Source organism: Brienomyrus brachyistius, chromosome 11 (assembly GCF_023856365.1).
Source record: "Brienomyrus brachyistius isolate T26 chromosome 11, BBRACH_0.4, whole genome shotgun sequence".
Classification (NCBI taxonomy): Eukaryota; Metazoa; Chordata; class Actinopteri; order Osteoglossiformes; family Mormyridae; genus Brienomyrus; species Brienomyrus brachyistius.
The window spans coordinates 26,032,432-26,050,390 of record NC_064543.1 but is presented as its reverse complement, the minus strand read 5'-3'; positions in this window follow the sequence as shown (position 1 = coordinate 26,050,390).

The following is a 17,959-nucleotide window of genomic DNA, read 5'->3' as shown; positions in this document are numbered from 1 at the left end:
AGACCCTTTCTAAAACAGATTGTAAAAAACACATAATACAAAGAAATTATGTCAGTTGACACAAGATCAAACAATGAATGTTGGATGCCAGGATATTCCTCCAGAGCAATGCCAAGGATGGATCAGGCATGTGGAGATGCTACCCTAGATACTACCCTGTCTTAGCAATTGAAAACAACTGTAAGAAAAGACACAATACTAGCCTTTTTACAGTTTATAACATGCAACGGATTAAACGTCGATGAATAAAATGTGCAATCACATTATTCCAGGAACAATGCAAAACAATAAATGAATATTAGAACAACAAATTGTCACTCCTGATCAGGATGCCAAGCTTCAAAACAGTTCCTGTCTCGTTACTGTATGACATCATAGCGCTGGATTAGTATGTACCGGCATGCTCGCTATCCAAGTACCTAGCCCTGTTTGTCTCCGGTGTTGTAAAAACTTTGGCTGTAGCTTCAGTTTACTTTAAAGTATCAATTATGCCAGAAGCTTGCTAATGGCTACCAAAAGATTCTCGTTGATACTTGTTGTACTTGTGTATGAACTTGTGACCACAACTAAAATGTGTTTTTGTAAAGAAAGCGCCATCTCATGGCAACACCCTGCAAGTGAATAAATGAGCGCGTTCAGACGAGAATTTAGGCACACCCCCAGAAGGAGGGGGGTTACTCCCGTTGGCTGGCTTTTGCCAATGTGGGACATGTTCACCTGTTACCTTACCATTTGACGTCGCTTTCCTGTTATGTTCAAACACATCACAGCCACAGATTTTACGGATTTCATTGTGCAGTACAGCAGACATGCTGAAAAGAGCCCCGTATTTTTACTGCTTCATGGTAACAAATCACCGTTGGGCTAAAGGTGAACCATTTTATTATTTAGTATCCTAAGACACGTAGTTCCAAAATAAGATAGTTATCACAGACTGCAAGATTCAACAAGACCAGCCAAGCCTGTTCTGACTTTCATTCTTCGAGTGCTGAGATATTCTAGGCATCATTTTGCCGTTCTTACCATGGCTGACTGAACCGGGGATGTCTTCCGGAGCAATCCGGACACTGACGGCGTCATTTGGCAGGAGCCAGTCGATTCTCCGCAGGTAGATGAAGGCAGACATCTTTCGCGTCTTGTCTTTTGCTGGGAAAGTGCAAATCTGAGCTGCTTTGAATGTTTGAATCAAAACTCGAAACGGAATTAGAATTGTTATGATGCGGTTGCTAAGATATGGTGGTCGATTAGTGTCAGCGCGTGGCAAAGTCTTCAAGCACTTTAATCAAATGACCAGACACACGATATATATTGACAAAAGCGCGGAAAGATAATAGAAGCACCGTAAATTTAGAAGACACGCCTAAAAACAGAAAATGTTATAAATAAAATGTATTGAAGTATTTAAATAGAATTCCTTCCTGGCAGCAAGTAACGCGAGAGCTGCAGACGTGACGTTCCACAGACTCCCAGAATTCACAGCGATCGTTAAGCGACCCATTCAATCAGAATAGAAGGAAATGGCGAGGAGACGTTCTTATCTCACACTGGTTTTTATTTACAACTGAATGTTTAGCACACTTGGAAAATTCTCTAATCCATCTTCAGCCATTTCACTCTTCCACTGTAGCAACGCAAAGTGAAGAATTCTGAACAATGATGGCGGCACATTCGCAGCTGCTCCGAACTCTCCAGTGTTCCTCTGACTGTGTTTTATTGGTTTATTTGCTTCCGGTACCAGTATTTTACGCATCCTTGTTCTTCTTTACTGTTGGTGTATGTTTCTTTGATTTTATATTGTATTTTACTTGTACTTTTATCCTTAACATGGCGTCGACAGCCTTGCTCCAAAGACATCTCATTGTATTTGCACAGTGACAGTAACGCTATCTTATCTTGCGAGAGGAAGTAGCATAAGGCTGTACTGCTAACGTTAGCATTAGCAAGCCTAGCAGTGTTGGTAGTAAGGCGTTACTATAATCCCACTACTCTTGTCTGTAAGGAGTAATGTAACTAATTGCCATTAAAAAACACGGAAGGTGCTGAAATTTAAATGCACTCTTTACCTTTGTCTTGCGTGAAAATATTAATGGATAAAGGCAGCATGTTCCCTTAATTTCCCGTTTATGATGTAACGCCACCCGACCTCACCATGGCGCAATGAATGGGTGGTATTGTAGGTACGCTGATAGATACAATTAGACGGTTGTATTGTCTGGCACTGTCATAGCTGCAACACTGAAATAATATAACTAGCCAGAGAGCACACATGCATTGGCACTATGTCTCCGCGATGCTTGAAAACCCATCAGCAAACATCTCTGTGTTGCAGAAACATCGCCACCGACCATTTGCACCCACCACACGTCGAAACTCCTGGCAGACACATGGTCCAATCCCACCCGTATTAAAAGTACATTTATATGCGGTAATTGATGAGTAGTAATTTCCAGTAACCTGCACAACACTGCTGACTAGTGACGTTGCCGCCGTTGGCTGAATCCGCAGTAGTTATGGTGCTATGATGTTAGATTGTTACAGGGACTGTGATAAATGCAGACCCCTCTATTATGGTTGCGTTAAAAAAAAAAAAGCAAACATTTGTACTAAGATTTCATGGCGGTGTGCTTTTTATACCTTGACAAGTTTTCCTGAGATCAGATTAAAAAAATTCCAAAATATAGCAGCATATTGACGTGTATTCTCTGTATCTTAAAACGTGGCGGGTCGTCAGACTCGGATACACAGCTCTATGGTCCACACAGAGGAAACGAAGAACCTGCACTTTGCTAAGTCACGAAGTTATCTTTTGTCATGTGACTACGTTTACGTGCCTTGACGCAATTAAGATGTTTTCATGTGTTTTTAATGGCGCAGTTACAGAGCATAGCCATGTAAACGCATTAATGGGGGAATCTCATTTATAAAGGCTTCGTGTGACCGAAAAAGATGACAAACATTCATACTTACATTTGTAAGGAGATTTTGGGATTTATAAAGAAAAGGGTACGCTGGGAAAAGAACTCCTACGTTCTGCGAACGAGGCTGACGGGGATGCTGTTTCGACAGAATCCTGTAGAGGGCACTGTGCACGCTAAATTGAAGGCTCCAGGAATGTTTTCTGCTTTTCATTTTACTAAGAGAATAATAATGATTCAAATGTTTTTGGTCACACGGCCATTGGCTCTGAAATTAAACTGTCCTTTTAAATAAAACTGTTTACATTTGCAAACTGTATTGTATGCTGTGTTTGAATGTTCCGATATCGTTATTAGATATTTCACTGCATGTTTTTCAACAAAATGCCCTCTGAAATTGGTACTCTGTCACTAAGACGTACTGTACAAACAATGCATTTTCTGCCCAGGGTAAAGGCTTCTTATTCAGTTTCCCTACAGGGGATAGCTGGGGTCCGTGGGATGTTTGGAAGTTAGTGTCAGGGCATTCTGGTAGAATGTGACCTTTGGCAACAATGGGCTGGACAGCTCTGTGCTCATCTTGTCTCATCTGGGACTCCCACCATCACTGCCACTGAGCATCTCCTCTACAGGCAAACACTGAAGTGCCACCAAGACCAGCAGGTGGCTCTGGGATGCAACCACTTCTGAGGCCAGATGAGGGAGCCACTAATGATGGCTTGAAGAGATATCAGTGTTAGCATGTTCCCCTAATTTCCTGTTTATGATGTAACGCCATCCGACCTCACCGTGGCGTGATGAATGTGTGATATTGTAGGTACGCTGACAGATACAATTAGACGGTTGTATTGTCTGGCACTGTCATGGCTGCAACGCTGAAATAATATAACTAGCCAGAGAGCACACATGCATTGGCACTATATCTCCGCGATGCTTGAAAACCCATCAGCAAATATCTCTGTGTTGCAGAAACATCGCCACCGATCATTTGATTCCATATTCCCCCGATGTTGGCGCGATGTTAAAGTGATCAATATGCAACCTTTAGCCCACTCTTATCTTCCTTTATCAGGCTATATATATACATATATATATATATATATATATACAGGTTAGGTCAAGCTGGGGGAGCATGCGCTGATGCTGCCCCTTGCCGCACCCACCACACGTCGAAACTCCTCGCAGACTCATGGCCCAGTCCCACCCTCGTTATAAGTACTTTTATATGCAGTAATTGATAACTAGTAATTTCCAGTAACCTGCACAACGCTGCTGGCTAGTAACGTTGCCACCGTTGGCTGAATCCGCAATAGTTGTGGTGCTATGATGTTAGATTGTTACAGGGACTGTGATAAATGCAAATGCAGACCCCTCTATTATGGTTGCGTTAAAAAGGTAAACATTTTACTCAGATTTCATGCATTTGGTGGTGTGCTTTTTATACCATGACAAGTTTTCCTAAAATCAGATTTAAATAATTGCAGGCTTTTCGATCCTGAACACAGCTATTCCCAAATCAGGAAGTAATGTTCTGAGTCGGGATGCTCTCCACAGCGCCGTAGTAGAAAGTCCAGTGTTGAGACCAGCATTATAAGCGGTGGTCTGGGCGTTCACTGCAGCGCGGATCAATCTGTCAACCCACGGTTCCTGATTGGGGAAGAGTGTGAACCATCAGTGTAAAAATCCATAACATGCAGCTTGATTATGGCAGAGGACATTGTGCCCAAATATTAAGGGAGGGAGTATTTAGAGATGACAATGATTATCTTCCCAGTGATGATTTGTGGCTTATCCGCTCTTTCAGAGTGCCAAGAGTGATTCTGGTAGAACTGAACGATGAATTTGTCGCGGAACATACCGAAAGGAACTGGCAGACAGATCAGGGATATCCCAGCCCATTTTGAGTTCCATTATTCCTCAAGTTGTGCCTGGTTTTAACCAACTGTCAAGATAATATTTTAAGTTTCCCTAGTGTGGATGTAGTTCAACGTATTTAGAATACATGTGTAATTGCTTCTGAGCATTTTCTGATTTGTATTTTAGTGGGCGGGAAAAAAAAATGTCAGAAAATACTTTGAGAGATCTTACTGTATGTGTCTGACGCATTTGAAAGTATTAACAAAAATGTGTAGTTTTATTTATTAGTTTGCTTTCTGTCATTTTAAGGACCTTTATCACTAGGCTTACAGACATTTTAATATAGCCCATCACTGCCTGTGGCAAGATGCAAGTAAGTCACGTGACACACCCTGTTGGGCCCAGCTTGCTCACCGCGAACATTGTTTTCCCATGACTAGTAAACCAAGGGGAGAAGCTGCGTTGGTGCCTGGTGCAAATTGACAAAGTATGCAGGAAAGTACGCTATCAAATATTCCTCACTGAATGTCATTATAGGCGGGAAAAATAAAGCAATTAGCAAGCAGCAGTGCTGTACTCTACAACTTGTGGATTAATTTGCCAGCCTGCTAGTGACATTCTAGTTAACTTCACAGGCATGACCAGGCAGTGGCGTATCGTGGTTTGTCACATATGCAGGATTCATTACAAGTGGAGAAGTCAGCTGTGTTAAAAATCAGCTAAACTGAAATGGAAGGCTTGTAGTATAAGGGAGAAGGTGAAGGAGAATGTCTTTTATGTGTTTTAAGTTGATTAAGTTTACATATGGTAAAGGTTCATTGTCTCTTCAAATGAGTGCTTGCAAATTTAAGGATCTAGGAAATTAGCTTAGTCTACTGTTGCAATAATACACAGCTGCAGACTCTTAATGCCACTCTCTGGCTCCTTCCGGTTGGTGGACGCATGTGCAGAAAACAAAGAAACAACAACTTTTTTGCTGTTTCACAAGCTTTCAAAGTAGAGTTCCATGGCACCTTTAAACTTAAAGGCCTGTATTTGCAGTAGAATGGTCATGCAATTTGGATTTAACACCAAAAAAATGTCCCTGTGCGTGCAGCATTTAATGAATTACCCCTCTATACTTTTTGCACTGCACTTGAGATCTGAAGAGTCCTTTAATTCAATAGCAAGACCACTACAATTCTCTACATGTACATCAGTTTAACCAATCATTATTTAAACTAATCAAATTTTGTGTCAAACTTCACAATATTTTAAATAACCTCACAGACACAAACCATACGCAAAATAATCCATATTTATTTAATAGAAAAACAAGAATAAGAAGTCTTATCTTAACCTATTCTTATCTTATCCTATGTAATCTTATGTCATACTATCTTACTTTAATCTTAACTTATCCTATCTTAGTCTTATCTTATTCTATGTTATCTTACATTATATACAACCTTATCTTAACCTATTCTTAGTCTTATCCTATGTAATCTTATATCATACAATCTTAGGATTAGTTAAGATAAGGTTAAACTACCTTAATCTTATATTATCCTAAGTACTTGTGAGATGTCTCACCTAATTATTTACAGGTTCTATGAAAAACTATTTACATCACACTGATAGCCCATCTCCACAGCCATCTCCAGGACCCCGGGGATGGCACTTAGCTGATCCAGCGCCTCATCATCAAATATCAGCTCAGCTTGGGCACCCTCATTATCACCATATGAGTAGTGATTCTCTGAATTTTGATTCTTCCCCTGCTTGCAGATGTAAACTGCATGTTGAAAATCATTCCAAAACTGATTACACCAGTAATGAGCAAGGCACTTGGCATCATAGGTCATTTTAGAATAGTTGCATAGATAAAAGTTATGCATCTTATTGAATCTTTCCATTTTCTCAAAAACAACAGAAGGGGAAATAAGTAGGGGTGTCGGACCCGTAACCAGCTCAGATGAGGGGGCTGCAGCTTGCGCTGGAACCTGATACAGAGGGGTGGGATGAACTGTGGCTGGAGGTGAAGATGGTTGTGGAGATGGGCTTACAGGTGAGACTACACATGGTGACGGAGGAGGAGAGTCTGTAAAAAAAGATGGGGATGGAGAGGAGGCAAAAGAGGATGGGACTGGTGATGGAAATAAGAAGGAAGTGGAGGAGAAGGCTGGTGAGCAGGGCTCAGGCTCTGACATTGATGGAGTGCGACACAGGATGGTAGCAACCTCGTCGTCACTCTGGGTGAGATCCACACACGGGATCTTGTCACCCACCTGGATTGAATCAAAGGGGTTACTGAAGGTTAGCAGGTTCTGCAAATTTTTTGTAAATGGCCCCTTCTGTTTTTTACACTTCTTTCTACGGCCTGACCGGCCTCCCGCCGTATTTCTACGGCGTCTTCTGCCCTGCTGAGCCCTGCTGGTCGCCAACGGGATGGGAGCAGATCCAGATATGGTTTGGGAGCTGGGTGCCGGTGGCCCAGTGCGGCATTTCTTCTGACGGCCTCCACTGCTGGTACTGGTTCGTCCTTTTGGATTATAAAGATAGGGGACACACATTTAATTAAAGTGAATCCTTATGTCACTCTACAAGAAAAGTACATCACATACATCACAGATATCGCACTTGGCAGTCAGTATTGCACATTGAGAGAAATTCTGCCATCTTATCGGATATAGGAAACACATGCTTGGGAGACTTATGCGCTGGTCTTGAATTGGGCTGCCTGCATTTCAGCAGGGGAACTTGACCTATAAAAACACACCATGTAGTGCACAGATTCCCTGATATGCAGAACAACAGCGAAAAACAACACTGGAAAGGTTCATGTGCACCAAATTTACAGATGTAGCCGCTTGAATTTTCCCCTGTTTCCATGATGGGGCCTTGGCTGGTCCTTGGCTGGTCCATGACAGGTCCCTGCTGGGCCTTGGGTGGCACCTTGGCTATAATGAGATCCCCCACGATGATGTGTGTAAAGTACTTGCAATGATTTATCCATCCACCAGGGAGAGCAGTGATTATGGAAGCAGAAATGACTTACCTGAAATCAGGTATTGTAACTCCACTGCAGAAAATGAAAATCTAAGGAAGTATAATTTTCTTATATTTAGACAAAATTCCAATTTCATTAATAAACTGACTACACTGCAATAGATGGCCTGAGAAATGTAAGAAATTGTTTCTGTTGTGAGGCAAAGATGGCCTAAAACTAGCAAAATGTGTTTTAGTCAGTTTATTGATGAAATTAGAATTTTGTATTTTACTTCACCTTTTGGAGATAAGGCGGACCCAAGATGTGTGCAATACAATAATTACAGGCCTAAACAAAGTAATACGGTTGCTTGTGGAGAATAAAGGTGGACAGAGTGGAAAATGAAAAATAAAAATGCTTATGGTTCTGTACTGTGCTTGAATAAAACGGACGCATTCCTTAGTCTGTTCTGTCTTTCCTTCTGGCTAACAGTCTGAAAGGCTGCTGATGGCTGCACATTCACAGGAGGGCTGGGGGCAGTCACGATGACGTGTGAATCTGTCATAAACTTCTCTGCTTGGCCACAATGAAAAGAGATATGTTTGCAGGGGATCAAGGTGAGGTTGTTTTCTTAACCTAAGAACACTGAACCAACGGTCAAGCATGGTGGTGGTAGTATCATGCTGTTTTGCTGACAGTACTGTACATGAGAACATTGCAGAAAGACAATGGGATAATGAAGTAGCACTAGATAGATAGACTGGGATTTTTTGTCATAGTACCAGACACAAAAAGAGGAACATAAAAGAAACATAGCATAACAAGTATTTACTGTAACCCTATGGAGTCTGAGGCCTCTCACCCACTTTCAAAGTAGTCTGACAGGCCTTGACATTTTACTGTTTTTCTGAATTGCTAAAACACATGTCCTAAAATCTCTCATCTCCTGTAATCAAACCACTAAGCACAAACTCTAAAATTCAAGCTAAACTCACAAAACCTTACGCTTGTCTTGCAAAATCAAACAATCTTCTCAAAACTATATTATCTTTGCTCAAAAGCAAACACTGTTTTCAGACCATGCATCTCGTCAGTTGGGTAAAGGTACACTACTGAACAGTCATAGCACTCTACAGCAAAAAATGAAAACAGTACCAATCAAAACTGTTGTTGACATGTAAATGAGAAACCGTAAGACTATAATAATAGTTTAAAAAAATTATGGTCGTCTACCATATGACTGATAATTAATATGTAACGTTTGCCATACTCAGTACTCCAGAAAAGTGACTGTAAAGAACAACGCCAAAAAGTAAACAAACGAGAGGCATATTACAGTAAAATGTTGTGCAACTGCCAAGCCAGAGTCACAGAAGAATATTCATCCTGCCTCATCGCCATGTCTCAGGGCTGGGTCTAGCGATGCTATCCCTTGTTGAGTGATGCAGAAAGAATCCTCTGTGTGACCCATTTGTACCTTGACTTCAAAATGCAACTCCTATCCTTCTATGGCATGTATTCTATGTTCTAGTCACTCTTTGGCTTCCTCAAATGTTTAGAAATGTGTGTGAATAGTTTTGAGTCATTGTGTTCAAATGACTACTGTGTGCTGGCTGCGCTTAACTTCTGTGGCCTGTGTTTTCTATTTTGCATCAAAGTTCACCATAGCGCAAAATGTGTTTTGATGAATGGGAATGTGTTTTGAGTTTTGCAAAAAGGATGACTGAGATCTGCAAATTGTGTCTAACTAGGTGACCATGGTTTAAAGTTTTGCCAAAGAAGTAACTGATTCAATAAATGACTTTTGGCAATCGGCAGTTTTGTTCCCAAAACGATTTCTAATATTTCAGCAATTCAGAAAAACTGTTAAATATTTCACCTGTCTAAAAAACATTTATCCCAAAGTGCTACGAATGCTTTTATTCAGCACAAACTCAGCACCAATAATCTGTCAACATTTAGAATGTGATTATTCTATATATATTTTTTTTTTTGTTAAAATCTACTTTAAACATACACTTTTCAAAAACTTATTTTCAGTGGTGCTGACAAATTGTAAAAAATCACATTATAAATATTTCTAGCCTAAGCTTGAGTTCTGAAGCTTACAGACATAGGGGATGGCTACACAAAGGTGAATGAGACATTCAGAAAATTGTATGAGGTTTGATTACTAAAGTGTTACAACTTTGAAGTGACTTTGGAGTCACCAGACCTTTGCATACTGTCAATGGCCCATCAGTCTGGACTGTCTGTCACTGCTCTTCACACCAATCAGTTTGGAAAGGCAGTGTGAATTTTACAGGTTTTTTTTTCATTTGCTAAGACAAATACTGCAATACTGAAGTTGCTTTCTCAAAACTCTTCATGCAGTCACCACAACATTTACTTATGTGGGCTAAACTGTTTAGCATTTCACTTTGCTTTCATACAAAATGCAATCAATGACTAAATGCTTCAAAAGCCATGGATTCCTGTCTCACTCACAATATTACATTTTCAGAGGCCAATTTGCACATACCTACATACTGACCCAAAAACTGCTAATAAGACAGTCAAAACTGAAACATGTCATTTTGCTAAATCACTATCAAGACCCTTTCTAAAACAGATTGTAAAAAACACATAATACAAAGAAATTATGTCAGTTGACACAAGATCAAACAATGAATGTTGGATGCCAGGATATTCCTCCAGAGCAATGCCAAGGATGGATCAGGCATGTGGAGATGCTACCCTAGATACTACCCTGTCTTAGCAATTGAAAACAACTGTAAGAAAAGACACAATACTAGCCTTTTTACAGTTTATAACATGCAACGGATTAAACGTCGATGAATAAAATGTGCAATCACATTATTCCAGGAACAATGCAAAACAATAAATGAATATTAGAACAACAAATTGTCACTCCTGATCAGGATGCCAAGCTTCAAAACAGTTCCTGTCTCGTTACTGTATGACATCATAGCGCTGGATTAGTATGTACCGGCATGCTCGCTATCCAAGTACCTAGCCCTGTTTGTCTCCGGTGTTGTAAAAACTTTGGCTGTAGCTTCAGTTTACTTTAAAGTATCAATTATGCCAGAAGCTTGCTAATGGCTACCAAAAGATTCTCGTTGATACTTGTTGTACTTGTGTATGAACTTGTGACCACAACTAAAATGTGTTTTTGTAAAGAAAGCGCCATCTCATGGCAACACCCTGCAAGTGAATAAATGAGCGCGTTCAGACGAGAATTTAGGCACACCCCCAGAAGGAGGGGGGTTACTCCCGTTGGCTGGCTTTTGCCAATGTGGGACATGTTCACCTGTTACCTTACCATTTGACGTCGCTTTCCTGTTATGTTCAAACACATCACAGCCACAGATTTTACGGATTTCATTGTGCAGTACAGCAGACATGCTGAAAAGAGCCCCGTATTTTTACTGCTTCATGGTAACAAATCACCGTTGGGCTAAAGGTGAACCATTTTATTATTTAGTATCCTAAGACACGTAGTTCCAAAATAAGATAGTTATCACAGACTGCAAGATTCAACAAGACCAGCCAAGCCTGTTCTGACTTTCATTCTTCGAGTGCTGAGATATTCTAGGCATCATTTTGCCGTTCTTACCATGGCTGACTGAACCGGGGATGTCTTCCGGAGCAATCCGGACACTGACGGCGTCATTTGGCAGGAGCCAGTCGATTCTCCGCAGGTAGATGAAGGCAGACATCTTTCGCGTCTTGTCTTTTGCTGGGAAAGTGCAAATCTGAGCTGCTTTGAATGTTTGAATCAAAACTCGAAACGGAATTAGAATTGTTATGATGCGGTTGCTAAGATATGGTGGTCGATTAGTGTCAGCGCGTGGCAAAGTCTTCAAGCACTTTAATCAAATGACCAGACACACGATATATATTGACAAAAGCGCGGAAAGATAATAGAAGCACCGTAAATTTAGAAGACACGCCTAAAAACAGAAAATGTTATAAATAAAATGTATTGAAGTATTTAAATAGAATTCCTTCCTGGCAGCAAGTAACGCGAGAGCTGCAGACGTGACGTTCCACAGACTCCCAGAATTCACAGCGATCGTTAAGCGACCCATTCAATCAGAATAGAAGGAAATGGCGAGGAGACGTTCTTATCTCACACTGGTTTTTATTTACAACTGAATGTTTAGCACACTTGGAAAATTCTCTAATCCATCTTCAGCCATTTCACTCTTCCACTGTAGCAACGCAAAGTGAAGAATTCTGAACAATGATGGCGGCACATTCGCAGCTGCTCCGAACTCTCCAGTGTTCCTCTGACTGTGTTTTATTGGTTTATTTGCTTCCGGTACCAGTATTTTACGCATCCTTGTTCTTCTTTACTGTTGGTGTATGTTTCTTTGATTTTATATTGTATTTTACTTGTACTTTTATCCTTAACATGGCGTCGACAGCCTTGCTCCAAAGACATCTCATTGTATTTGCACAGTGACAGTAACGCTATCTTATCTTGCGAGAGGAAGTAGCATAAGGCTGTACTGCTAACGTTAGCATTAGCAAGCCTAGCAGTGTTGGTAGTAAGGCGTTACTATAATCCCACTACTCTTGTCTGTAAGGAGTAATGTAACTAATTGCCATTAAAAAACACGGAAGGTGCTGAAATTTAAATGCACTCTTTACCTTTGTCTTGCGTGAAAATATTAATGGATAAAGGCAGCATGTTCCCTTAATTTCCCGTTTATGATGTAACGCCACCCGACCTCACCATGGCGCAATGAATGGGTGGTATTGTAGGTACGCTGATAGATACAATTAGACGGTTGTATTGTCTGGCACTGTCATAGCTGCAACACTGAAATAATATAACTAGCCAGAGAGCACACATGCATTGGCACTATGTCTCCGCGATGCTTGAAAACCCATCAGCAAACATCTCTGTGTTGCAGAAACATCGCCACCGACCATTTGCACCCACCACACGTCGAAACTCCTGGCAGACACATGGTCCAATCCCACCCGTATTAAAAGTACATTTATATGCGGTAATTGATGAGTAGTAATTTCCAGTAACCTGCACAACACTGCTGACTAGTGACGTTGCCGCCGTTGGCTGAATCCGCAGTAGTTATGGTGCTATGATGTTAGATTGTTACAGGGACTGTGATAAATGCAGACCCCTCTATTATGGTTGCGTTAAAAAAAAAAAGCAAACATTTGTACTCAGATTTCATGGCGGTGTGCTTTTTATACCTTGACAAGTTTTCCTGAGATCAGATTAAAAAAATTCCAAAATATAGCAGCATATTGACGTGTATTCTCTGTATCTTAAAACGTGGCGGGTCGTCAGACTCGGATACACAGCTCTATGGTCCACACAGAGGAAACGAAGAACCTGCACTTTGCTAAGTCACGAAGTTATCTTTTGTCAAGTGACTACGTTTACGTGCCTTGACGCAATTAAGATGTTTTCATGTGTTTTTAATGGCGCAGTTACAGAGCATAGCCATGTAAACGCATTAATGGGGGAATCTCATTTATAAAGGCTTCGTGTGACCGAAAAAGATGACAAACATTCATACTTACATTTGTAAGGAGATTTTGGGATTTATAAAGAAAAGGGTACGCTGGGAAAAGAACTCCTACGTTCTGCGAACGAGGCTGACGGGGATGCTGTTTCGACAGAATCCTGTAGAGGGCACTGTGCACGCTAAATTGAAGGCTCCAGGAATGTTTTCTGCTTTTCATTTTACTAAGAGAATAATAATGATTCAAATGTTTTTGGTCACACGGCCATTGGCTCTGAAATTAAACTGTCCTTTTAAATAAAACTGTTTACATTTGCAAACTGTATTGTATGCTGTGTTTGAATGTTCCGATATCGTTATTAGATATTTCACTGCATGTTTTTCAACAAAATGCCCTCTGAAATTGGTACTCTGTCACTAAGACGTACTGTACAAACAATGCATTTTCTGCCCAGGGTAAAGGCTTCTTATTCAGTTTCCCTACAGGGGATAGCTGGGGTCCGTGGGATGTTTGGAAGTTAGTGTCAGGGCATTCTGGTAGAATGTGACCTTTGGCAACAATGGGCTGGACAGCTCTGTGCTCATCTTGTCTCATCTGGGACTCCCACCATCACTGCCACTGAGCATCTCCTCTACAGGCAAACACTGAAGTGCCACCAAGACCAGCAGGTGGCTCTGGGATGCAACCACTTCTGAGGCCAGATGAGGGAGCCACTAATGATGGCTTGAAGAGATATCAGTGTTAGCATGTTCCCCTAATTTCCTGTTTATGATGTAACGCCATCCGACCTCACCGTGGCGTGATGAATGTGTGATATTGTAGGTACGCTGACAGATACAATTAGACGGTTGTATTGTCTGGCACTGTCATGGCTGCAACGCTGAAATAATATAACTAGCCAGAGAGCACACATGCATTGGCACTATATCTCCGCGATGCTTGAAAACCCATCAGCAAATATCTCTGTGTTGCAGAAACATCGCCACCGATCATTTGATTCCATATTCCCCCGATGTTGGCGCGATGTTAAAGTGATCAATATGCAACCTTTAGCCCACTCTTATCTTCCTTTATCAGGCTATATATATACATATATATATATATATATATATATACAGGTTAGGTCAAGCTGGGGGAGCATGCGCTGATGCTGCCCCTTGCCGCACCCACCACACGTCGAAACTCCTCGCAGACTCATGGCCCAGTCCCACCCTCGTTATAAGTACTTTTATATGCAGTAATTGATAACTAGTAATTTCCAGTAACCTGCACAACGCTGCTGGCTAGTAACGTTGCCACCGTTGGCTGAATCCGCAATAGTTGTGGTGCTATGATGTTAGATTGTTACAGGGACTGTGATAAATGCAAATGCAGACCCCTCTATTATGGTTGCGTTTGTAGGAATTATTAGCTCAGGTAAATTTTAATATCTCCACCAATATGTTTTGAAATTAATTAACTTTTAATTAATTATTATTTAATGCTGATTATTAACCAATTGTTATGCCGAATGGTCGGCTCCTCCAAACTCAATTGTGAATCCCCGATATCTGTTAATGTGAGACTTAAATGGGATTCATTAATAACCAGTATCGCTTAATAACCTGGGTTAGTGGGCTCGTCCAGCGAGCTGCGTCACCAGGTAATGTAAACGATCGGTAGCGAAGCTTCCCTCACGGCCGATGAGAGAGAGTCTCGCGATATTTCAGGCGAGTTTAGAGGTTTCAGAGCGTAGTAGCCAGATCGCACAGAGGCAGGGACTATTGTGAGCACTCAATGACGGAGGCTGAAGTTGTGTAAAAAGACATGCATTTATTCCTACAACTAACATAAGACAGACATTACACCTAACAAACAATAAACATGAAATAACGGAATAGACACAAACGATGTAATCATGAAAATGCAATGACCAGATTTAAAATGATTAACCTGAAAAGGGAAAAACTGTTCTGCAAAGCAAGCAGTTTGTAAGGATTATAAACCTAAAGGAATATAGCAGGTGAATAGGACAGTTCAGGTTGTTAGAAAGGAAAGGAAGTTGGTTTACTTGGATGCAGGAAAGAGGGAGGTCTTTGCAGTTGGTTGCAGTGGCTGATGAGCTGATGGGTGATGGCTCTCAGGGAGGCGCGGTGTTTGCAGCAGTTGTTGGAGTGGAGTCCCTCCGGTTCTTTCTTCTGGTGAAGCTTGGGCTGAGTTGCAGTTCTTTGGGTCTTCACCGACGGGCTTTAAGAACGCTGCTTGTTTCTCCGTGTTCTTCTCCTTTTCTCCGCCTTTCTCCACCTTTCTCCGCTGCTTTGTTCTGAGATGCCAGGTTTTATAGCATAAGGTTCGTGATTAGGAGTGACCAGGAATTCGAGTCCTGGACCAATGGCTGACCATCCATTTGGCGGGCTTTCGGAAGGGGGTCGGTATCAGTCCTTTTGGGATTTATGACCAGACTGACTTCTCTGGTAATGGTGATTTTCATTAGGCTGGTGTAACTTTTGATATATCCACTTTTGTGATAACCATTGACCAGATTTGGAAACTGGAGTGATTTTCCTTCGGTTTGATACCAAACATGCCGTACCAGCCTAGCGGTTCACACCAAATACCATCTGTGATGATTAATTAATGATAAAATAATAGCATAATATAAGTAATGTTCTATTACTAACACCAGTATATGGTACAGGTGGTTTAGGTTGTACCTCAACAGATATTACCCTTTATACAGACATTATATGACATATTCTCATGTCATAAGCACATCTTACCCTTAGATAGGCATGGTAGAATACAAAGATCAGATAAGGGTTGCCGAGGAATGTGGCAAAGAAAAGGGGGGGGAGAAGGTTTGTCAAACAAAGAAAAAGAATCTCCAAAAGTTAAGACACATTCGAACATAACCTGTACATATCTGTATATTAAGACTAGTAGTCAAGAGTAAATACATATACAGATATACAAAAGCCAAACTTAAAAGAAACTTTCTGTGGGGTGCTGGGTGAGTGGTATGTAAGGCAGGACGTCGGGGGATGGGGTTGTGTGCCAAGTCGAGGGGCCCCTGTCCCTGGAGATCCACTCTGCTATCTGTAGGTTGTTAAAGCTTTGGGCAATAAAAGTTGGAGTGCTGGCCTCCCTGGTTATCTATGTGTGTGGGGTCACAAACCCCCCTTTGGGGCCTAGGTCGATGTGTGCCTTCTCGTACCAGGGTAGGCCTTGTCTCAGGCCACCTGGAATTTAAGCTTTGTGATATGTGCATGTGTGATCCTACATATCCCCCCTTTCGGCTGATGATGGCATTGCCATCATTCAGGCGACGGAAGTTGAAACAGGATCATCCACATGCAACGAGGCACATGAAAGGTCCCGTTTTTTTGGCACTCTGGGTGGTACAGTGACTGGATGGACAGGGAGGAGGCGCATGGGCTGGCCCCTGGCTTCTGGGACAGCAAGGAGTGGTGAACCCTCTGTCGAACAGGGTGCCGCAGCTCCCAGCAAGGCGTCCAGGAACCTCTCAGGCAGTCGATTGGACTCAGCTTGGTTCACGGTCGTTGGGTAACTGCTCCAGCATGTGGGTAGTGTCCACGGCAGCATGATGCATGGCATCCTGGGTCCATCGGACACCTGTCCCACTCGTTTGGCGTCTCTCATGGAGGAAGTGGGCTCGGTCGACATCGTCAGACGAATACTCGCTGTATGTGGGTACAACAGTTAGTAATCAAGAGACCGGGCTGTTCCCGGAAGACAATGCCTGACGGAGGCCCAGGGGATGCCCTCTTGGACTGGGGCCTCACCCCTCCTGGCTGAGTAACGCTAGTAGCAGGGCAGCGTCATCCTAGTGGTAAGGGGATAGAAAATAAGGACCGGATTAGGAGTGAGGGGGTGAGTCAAGACCGATTCGGAGTGTGGTGCACCCTTGTGCAAAGGGGACAGGAAAAAGATATAGTGGCAACAATTCTCGGCCAGAGGACAATTGTAAAGAAACAAACGTGACAAGAAAATGCAAAACCGGATCCTCTTCAGTAATTTCCCGGGCACGCGTGAGCCACCCCAGGTCCTTACCAAAAACAACAACCAAAGAAAATGAGAAGTTATCAAAACAAACAAACAGATAAACGAAAACATCAAGATCACCCAGATATCAGTAGTCAAGCCCACCACATTGGTCTACCCTATCTGTGACCTTCTCTCCTTCCCTTCCTCTTTGTTCTTCTCTCTTGGGGGTTTTGGGGAGATTTGAACTGGAAAAGTTGTCCTTCTTTTGGTTGGAATTGGCAGCAGACCAGACATCCTTTCACATATTCCGTCACATCCTGTCGCATGTTAGGCCAGTAGGCTACTTGACTAAGTGCCTCATAGGTTGTTTTGGCATTGCGGTGGCCTGCACAGGGTGCGTCGTGGGCGTACAGTAGCATGACCCCCCTTTGTGCCTGAGGGACCACGAGCCGTGGTGAAGTGTGGGCATCAGGGACATGAAGAGGTACGCCCTCGGCAAGATGAAAAGAGGATAAAGCTGTCATCAGGTGATGGAGGTCAGGAAGGGATTCTTGGTCAGTTGTGGAGATCGAGTTCGCAGCAGGGTCGCGGAGGTGATCGCAGACCGTGCTGAGCACAGAATCAGTGGGCTGGAGGGAGACGATGTCAGAGTTGGAAACCTGAGGGGAAAGTTCCAACAGTGAAATCGTTGGCGGTGGGGCAGATGCTCGGCTGTGACTGCGGGTGACGATCT